The sequence below is a fragment of the Notamacropus eugenii genome, chromosome 2 (assembly GCF_028372415.1).
Source record: "Notamacropus eugenii isolate mMacEug1 chromosome 2, mMacEug1.pri_v2, whole genome shotgun sequence".
Lineage (NCBI taxonomy): Eukaryota > Metazoa > Chordata > Mammalia > Diprotodontia > Macropodidae > Notamacropus > Notamacropus eugenii.
Window position 1 is genome coordinate 482886682 of NC_092873.1, and position 8092 is coordinate 482894773.

At 39.0% G+C, this 8092-nt stretch overlaps 1 long non-coding RNA gene across 3 annotated transcripts; it reads left to right on the plus strand.

Annotated features, from left to right (window-relative positions):
• Window positions 1-321: 321 nt before the first annotated feature.
• On the plus strand, window positions 322-5435 carry LOC140529826 (uncharacterized). 3 transcript variants are annotated; one of them, XR_011975689.1, is made up of 4 exons: window positions 335-402; window positions 932-1648; window positions 2417-2554; window positions 5013-5435. It is a non-coding gene; the product is annotated as an uncharacterized lncRNA (long non-coding RNA). The 3 variants fall into 3 exon arrangements; XR_011975690.1 differs by lacking the exon at window positions 2417-2554 and having other exon boundaries at window positions 5013-5433; XR_011975688.1 differs by lacking the exons at window positions 2417-2554; window positions 5013-5435 and having other exon boundaries at window positions 322-402; window positions 932-1966.
• Window positions 5436-8092: the final 2657 nt, after the last annotated feature.

The following is an 8092-nucleotide window of genomic DNA, read 5'->3' on the forward strand; positions in this document are numbered from 1 at the left end:
TGTTACCTGACTTTGATTCTCCCATCTTATTCTTACAAGTGTAAATTGTTTATTCCAGTTAGATTTTGTCTGATTAGATCTGGCCCACCACTCCAGCTTTTCAGTGTCTTTTGGATGTCTACACTGTCATCCCACGTGTTAGTTTAACTATTTCTCCTGCCGCTGGGTCGTTTGTAAATCCAGGAGCCCTCCTTAGAATCTTCCTTGTTAAAGATAATGGTGATAATGCTTTCCTTGTAGGGGAAGTTGACCTGTTGTCAGGTTATCAAAGATATTTTCTAGTTGTGATGATGCTTCACAGAATTCTAGAACTCCAGGGCTAGAAAGCTTCTTAAAGATCAACCACTCTTTCCTCTTACATATTAGAATGCCGTGGGCCACCAGTGTCCTCAGAGTGCTTCGGTGAGTAGTGAGAAGAAAGATCTGGGGCAGGCGGGAAAGCAAGAGAGCAATCCATTTATTCAACTGAGGGTCAGGGTATTTAAGGTCTGCAACCGCAATCACGTACAGGCTGAGCTCATTCCATTACTTAACCATCTCATGGCATTACTTCACCATCCCATGACTCACCCACGTCTTTGTACCTGAAGCAAGTAACAAAGCTTATTCTGCTCCTGAAGCTAGTTCCTGAATTCCCAGGCCCAAATGCGACTTACTGCAAAGAACATCAGTATCTGCAGGAATATCAGGTTCCAGGGTCATGGAGAGCTTTTGCCAGGGTCTGAGTAAGCACAAGTCCCAAGGGAACAGGCTTCACCTCAGCTATGTCCTTGATCACAGGACTCGCACTCCCCTTAGCCCTCTACATTAGAAAATGGAGACCTGTAGAAGAAAACCAACTTGTCTAAAGCCATATATATCCTAGACTGATAGAACCAGTGTTGAACAAGTTCACAGGTCATCTAACCCAACACATTCATTTATTTTATAGGTAAGAAAACAAAACTGAGACGGGTTAAATGACCTGCCCAAGGTAATACATGGAACAAGTGGAAGAACCAGGATTTAAATGCAAGTCCAAAATCAAAATGGCAAGTTTAACACTCCAAGTTGACCACACTTTCCATCCCCTACCATATTGACTTCCAGTAGTTGATTACAGAGCTGGCACCAAGATTGAGGTCTGTCTTCCCTACATGCTGGAGTCCAGCCTCTGATCCATTCACACATTCTTGTCCATAACCTTACACGAGTAAAACAACAATGGAAAGGCCATAAGACAAGAGGTCACTCAGTCAACAAGGATTTCTTGAGCTCACCATATGTCAGACACTGTGCTAAAAGATAGACTTATAAAGAGGCAAAAAACCTGATCTTTCAGTAGTGAGAAAGGTACAATAGTGAAGGAAGGTACTCCCAGAGTGAAGTCATTAATAGTGATAGAGAATGGGGAAGGTCTCTTGTTAAAGGTATAATTCAAGTTTGGTCATGAAGTAAGCCACAAAAGCTAGGAAGCATAAATAAGGTTATTGATAGGGTCAAAGGTCATAGAAACATAGGGTAAGAACAGACCACAGAGGTCACCTAGATCAACCACCCTACCACAGAGGAATCCTTCTTTGTCCTTAACCTTCAGCCTCTGCATGAAAATATCCTTTGTGGTTCCAAGCACTTGATTTCAAGATGGCAATCTTCCTGTGATACAAAAGTAAGCATAGACTGTGGCTGAGAAATAAAACTGTTTGTCATTAAGTCAACTTGTCTACATAGGTATCAATCTGGATGAGTTTTCCTGAAAATTGTGGCTTCTGGCTATGGCATACACCTGCTTTCCAAGAAATGAGATTTTACTTTTCCAGACTGATTTTGCCCATTATGCAAGACAAGTACTGAAGCCTTTAACTACAGCCATCATTCAAAAATGGGACTTGAGTTGTACTGAAAGAACTGTAGCCTACAGTATTTACAGCTATACCTCAGTCTACTTAACATTTTATTTATACTAATGAAAAAGCACTTAAATCCATTTGTATAAGCTGCTCTTTCTCAGAGATTTAGAGGAACTAATATGCACCATAAATAAGGGAAAATGACTTATTTCATTATTCTTCAAAACGTTGTTCCCGATAACATGAATTTTAAGTGTAGACTGAAGTTTAACTTAATGCACTACAAAAGATACAATTTATATAGTTTTTCTCCCCTGCTAATAAATGTCTTCTTTCCATTATTATCTAAGTATTGCAAATGGAGCACAATTAAAACTTTAATGTTCCTGTTTTATATGGGATTGAACATTATAAAGGAAAGTAGGTTTTTTACTCTTAGTCACTCCTGACATTCATACCCCACTATGCTTTGCTGTGCGTGGCTAATTGTGTCTATCAACAAATGATGGGGCTGAGGAGTGGAGACTGGATTTCAGAAAGGGATGTTTAATTTCTAACATATTTATTCACCTACTTGTTTCTCTGAGTCGCACTACCCCATGATACAAAATTCCAGAAACAACCATCCCTCAAGGAGAGAAAGGGGAGATTAATTAGGCCAGCTGGTACCAATGTTTGACATCTCATGAGAAAAGCATACTGTGATCTCTTCATAGAAAGTACAGGTAAGTATTTTCTTCAGTACGTCAAGAACTGGCAATTTCATCAGCACGGATGCTCTCTCCACTGATGCAGATATATATACACATATATATATATATATATATATATATATATATATATATATACCCTTCTATGACTTACTAGACAGTCTTCCAAAGATGCTATGGCTGAAAAAGCTCATTATTCTATGACCAAAGTGGTGATGAATCAGGTTTCTAAATCCTCTATAATGACTTTTACTGGAAGAGCTTTTAGGGATCATTCATCCCTACCCTTCTACAGATGAGGAAACTGAGGCTTAGAGGATTTAAGTGTCATAATGATCAATAAGTCACACAAGGGCAGAACTGGGACTAGAACCCAGAGGATGCATGGCTCTAAATTAAGTGGTCCCCCTCCCACCTACGATTCCTTAAGATTTCTCTAATCCCTACTTTGTTATGAATGGAAACTTTTCATTTCCCATTTGAGTGTATTGACATCATTTTAGACAACCTGAATGAGATTTCAAATTTCACTCATCAGAGCAGCTATCCAAGGGAAAATATAAACTGGTATTAGAGAGACAGTTGCAGCACGACAAAGTAAATAGAGTACCATGCTAGATGGTGGTAAGATCTGAGTTCAAATTCTATATCTGATACAGGCTATTAAATCACTTTACTGCTCAATGACATAGGTAACTGTAAAACTATATGTAATGGATGAATTAACCTTCTGCAGGGATTCTACACTAAGAATTCTCTACGCAAATAAAATGTTTCTGAGAGACAGAGAGAGACAGAGACCAAGAGAGACTGACAGAAAAAGAGAGAGGGACAGAGAGACAGAGACACAGAGAGAGAGACACACACACACACACACACACACACACACACACACACACACACACAGAGGCACCAGACTAGGAGGCAGGAAATCACAAAATACTAAAGCTGAAGGGGATATTAGAAGTCATCTGGTATGATGACCCAACCTTGCAAGAATCCTGCCACATTCTGTTCCTTAACTATTCTTAGTCTAGTCCTGTCTCTGCTATTAAATTCCTGGGAAACCTTAGGTAATTCATTTTACCTCTCTGAGGCTAAGTCACCTGAGGTTCAAATGAGAATAAGTATTAATACTCTGTATATCTGATTGAGTGTCTATGCCTAATGAGATAATGTATATGAATGCTCTTCAAAAAGACAGAGGTGCCATACAAATCTATGATAATATGATAGAGGTTTCTTGACGGTCTCATCACATACAAAAGAAACTTCAGGGAGAATAAGTTTCTGAATAAATCTAAAGCATGACCCGTATGGAGGGTCAGGTCCAATGCACAAGAAAGAAAAAGAAAAATGGCACAAGTCTGTTTTGGGGTCATGGATCAAATTCACTGTTCCCACTCTTGGTGCCAGAGAGACTGTCCTTCATTCTCTATCACTCCAGAGCTCTGATTTGTGTCCCACCTTAATATGCTAGGATGCTCTTACAGAAGCACTTTTTACCTCTGTTCCTGAGACCATCCTGATCTCTAACTTGAAAGCTGAGGGGCACAAGGTTCACAGTCCTATAAGAGTCTGCACTCTAGTGAACTCTTAGTTAATTTGAATGCATCATCTCCATCTAAGTTCTTCAGGAAGGCTGCCATTTGGGCCCTGGGTGCCAATAATATTAAATTCACCATTTGATCCTGACCCTTCCTGTTCCTGACAATTTCCAACTCCAGTCTAAGATGTCTCTGGAATCACAGGTCTAAATTATAACATCATTCCCTTGAATTTTTCCCTCTAGTACATTTTTTAAAAAAATGGGTATTGCTGTTCTGGTACCTGTTTTCATTTTGGTAAAATAGGCTGTTTCTCGCTCTTATGAGTGCATGCACAGACCTGAAAATCCCCCTCTCATGTGGCTAGCATATAGACTCTGCTTATGTAATACTGAATTCTTCTCATTTGAAACCCATTGAATCTCGTCTCATCACCCATTTCTCAGAAGGGAGTGGAACACTAACTCATCACTGACCGATGATCTACAAAGCAATAGGTGGGGGAGAAAAAAGCATCACCTTGTGGCAGATTTGCATTTTGATGAGCAATGATGTGGTTCTCACCAGTATTCTCCTGGGGTTGCAGTAAGACTGCAACTCATGAGATACCATGAAATTGAAAGAATGAAAATGACAAATAGCTCAAAGGGTACAGGAAAGATTTGTTGTGGGTAAAAGTAGGCTGCAGTGCATTTAGCAGTGATAACTTATTCTAGAAAAGGGGCATAAAAGACATTAGCAAGGAAATGTATGGTTAAAAAAGGAATATGGAAGCACCTGGAGCATAGTAGGTGCTTAGTACATACTTATTGGGTGTGAATAAGAGATATTGTTATCCATATTATTGTCACTATTATTGCTACATATTGAGAATGAGAGGCAACAAAAGTATAGACCAAGTGTTAAAGGTATCTCTGATTCAACAGGAGCAGAAGAAAGATCCCTTGCATGTTGGAAACATGTAATAGGAAGAAAAAATGGAAAAAGGTGAATAAGAATTTCACAAGATGGAGAAGCTTGAAGGAGTCACAATCAGCCTCATGGAGGGCATTTCCACTCTGGTGAAATCATGGTTCTACCAAAGTACCAATTAAATTGTATTACTCTACTAATACACACATTTTTGTCAACTATTGTTGGGATGAGAGGAGTAGGTATAAGAGAAGTAAAAGAAATAATTCCTTTCCCTAGGGAGGTCAAAATTTAGATGACTCATGGTCAAGGATAACCATTTGGTTATAACCTTAGCATACAGAATTGCTATTATGAATCAAAAGAAAACCCTTTTCAGGGAAGGAGAAGACAATGACCTTAAGGGTGTGAATGACAGTGAGTTACAGGCAGATAACACATCATGGAGAAGGAAAGAAAGAAAGAAAGAAAGAAAGAAAGAAAGAAAGAAAGAAAGAAAGAAAGAAAGAAAGAAAGAAAGAAAGAAAGAAAGAAAGAAAGAAAGAAAGAAAGGAAGGAAGGAAGGAAGGAAGGAAGGAAGGAAGGAAGGAAGGAAGAAAGAAAGAAAGAAAGAAAGAAAGAAAGAAAGAAAGAAAGAAAGAAAGAAAGAAAGAAAGAAAGAAAGAAAGAAAGAAAGAAAGAAAGAAAGGAAGAAAGAAAGAAAGAAAGAAAGAAAGATTGAAAGAAAGAAAGATTGAAATGGAAATGAACAGCCATAGCAAAGGAAAGAAAACTTGTGATCCCTGAGAGAAAGGGAGTCTGGAGCAAATGGGAGAAGAAATAAAGCCCTACGGTTTTAGAAGAGTACTTAAATCCTGTAGTTAAAAAGGAAAAGGAGGTAAAGAAATAATTTCAGGGAGTTTGGGGAAAGAGAAAAGAGTTTATAGATCTCACCATTTGAGGATTAGGATAGTTGTTAGTAAATTTTATTGTTTTAATTTGAGAATGAATCAGTATTGCCTTGGGCAGAACAGCTGTCACTATCAACAAGAGAAAAACACAAGATCAGCATAAGCAGGGAACTTTGGACAAAGACAATTTGATTCACGACCACTGCTCCTCTGGTTTTCCCCTTGGGTTTGAAAGGATGGGGGCTTTAAAGGAAAAAGAAGGGGAATGTAAAAACAAATATGATGAGGGAACTCACACATAATTTAGAGAACTGACTGTGCATCAGTGTGGAATTAGGAAAGAGTTAGACTATTCTTAGTGAGCACCAGTTTTCAATTTAATTTGCAGTGCATTTATTAAATGCCTACTAAGAGCCAGGCACTGTAGGATACACATACTAAAACAATTAAACAGTGAAAAGATCAGAGATCCAGATCAGTATGAACTGGGGAGGGAAGATAATGGAATTACCAAGCTACTGTAATCTAAGGGAAAGGTGGTGAAGGTCTGAACTAGGAGGAGTATCCATGTAAGGGAAAAGTGGGGGACCCATAAGAAAGTTAAGGAGGTAGGGTAGACAAAACTTGGCAACAGTTTCTATGTAGAAGATGAGGAAGGGGAGGAAGGGGAGGTAAGATTTCAGGGTGCCTCCATGGTTTTGAATCTTTAGGTGCCTGGAAGTATAGTAGTACCCATAAGAGAAAGAGAAATTAGGGAGGAGTAAAGGTTTAAGTGGAGAGATAATAAAATTCTCTTTCAGTTATACCATCCAGCCAACCATCTTCCCAAGTTAGGGGCAGTCTGGAACATTCCTGAGTGTCATTGATTGCTGACCTTGAGAAGCCAGATGAAGGGAGAAATAGAAGCACACGGCAGGTACATTTGCAAGTACAACTCCATTATTTGCCAAATGTCATTTCTGTCTTCACAACCTTCGTCCTCTGATCCTTTTCTTCAATGCTACAGTTATTACTTTAGTCTAGACCCTCCCCACCTATTGCCTAGATTATTACAACGCCTTCCTAATTGGTCTACTTTCTCAAATCTGTCTCCATTCCATCCCAAACTGCTCTCTGCTGTTAAGTAACTTTCCTTTAGCTCGGATCTCATCATGGCTTCCTACCCAGCCAAGTCTGGTAGCTTTCTATTGCCTCTAGAATAAAAGAAAAACTCCTCTGTTTTGCTTTTAAAGACCTACAAAACCTGAGCCTATCTCTCCAGTCTCTTTGAACATCTCTTTTCCTTCCTCAGCCTGCTATTCAGCCAAATTGACCTTCTTTCTGTTCTTTATATGTGACGTTCAATCTTCCACATCTCTCTTTCCAGTGTCCGGATCTCCTGTGCCTGGGATGCACTCCCACTTTACCTTCCACTTATAGCTTCCCTCTTCAAAATATGAAACTCAGGCACCACTTTCTACATCAATCCTTTGCCAATCCTCCCAACTACTGGTATCCTTTCTCCTGAACAAGTTTATATTTAACTTTTTTGTATATATTTGTATTTATTCACTCTATAATCCTAGTGTATATACGCATACACACACATATATACACATATATACATGTGTTGGATCTACCATTAGAATACAAACTCCTTATTGCTAGGAACTATTCCATCCTTTGTACTTATATCCCCAAAGACTTGGCACTGAGATGCTAGATAAGTACATTTTGATTGATCAAGTCCTTAACACTATAGAAGAATTATTTCTTTGACTTTGCCTATCTTTTTATTGGGTTTAGAAACTTAGATTTCTGACTTCAGATCAGAGATTGAGTGAATGTAACCTAATTGCCAAGGCTGAAGTCACTGATGGGTGAATTTTTGAGCCATGTCTTATATGGCTCAGGGCTGAAAACAAGACCAAAGTGAATACTTCAGCATAATGTGAATATAATGTAAAACTATGTTTGAGACAAGCATCAGCTTAGTGTCTGAACCAAATGGAAACCAGATGCATATCAAATGCTGCCATGCCACCACCACCCCATCCTCATCCACCTAATCAAGGGAGAGAAATGTACTCAGTGACTCAGAACTGTAGCTTCTTAGAAGATTCTCGTAAAAATTGTTCTCTGCTGTGCACACCACAGGGGTTTCTCCAGGGTAGAATATCTCCAGGGTGGATTTCTCCAGGGAATATTACAATTTGACTGATGTC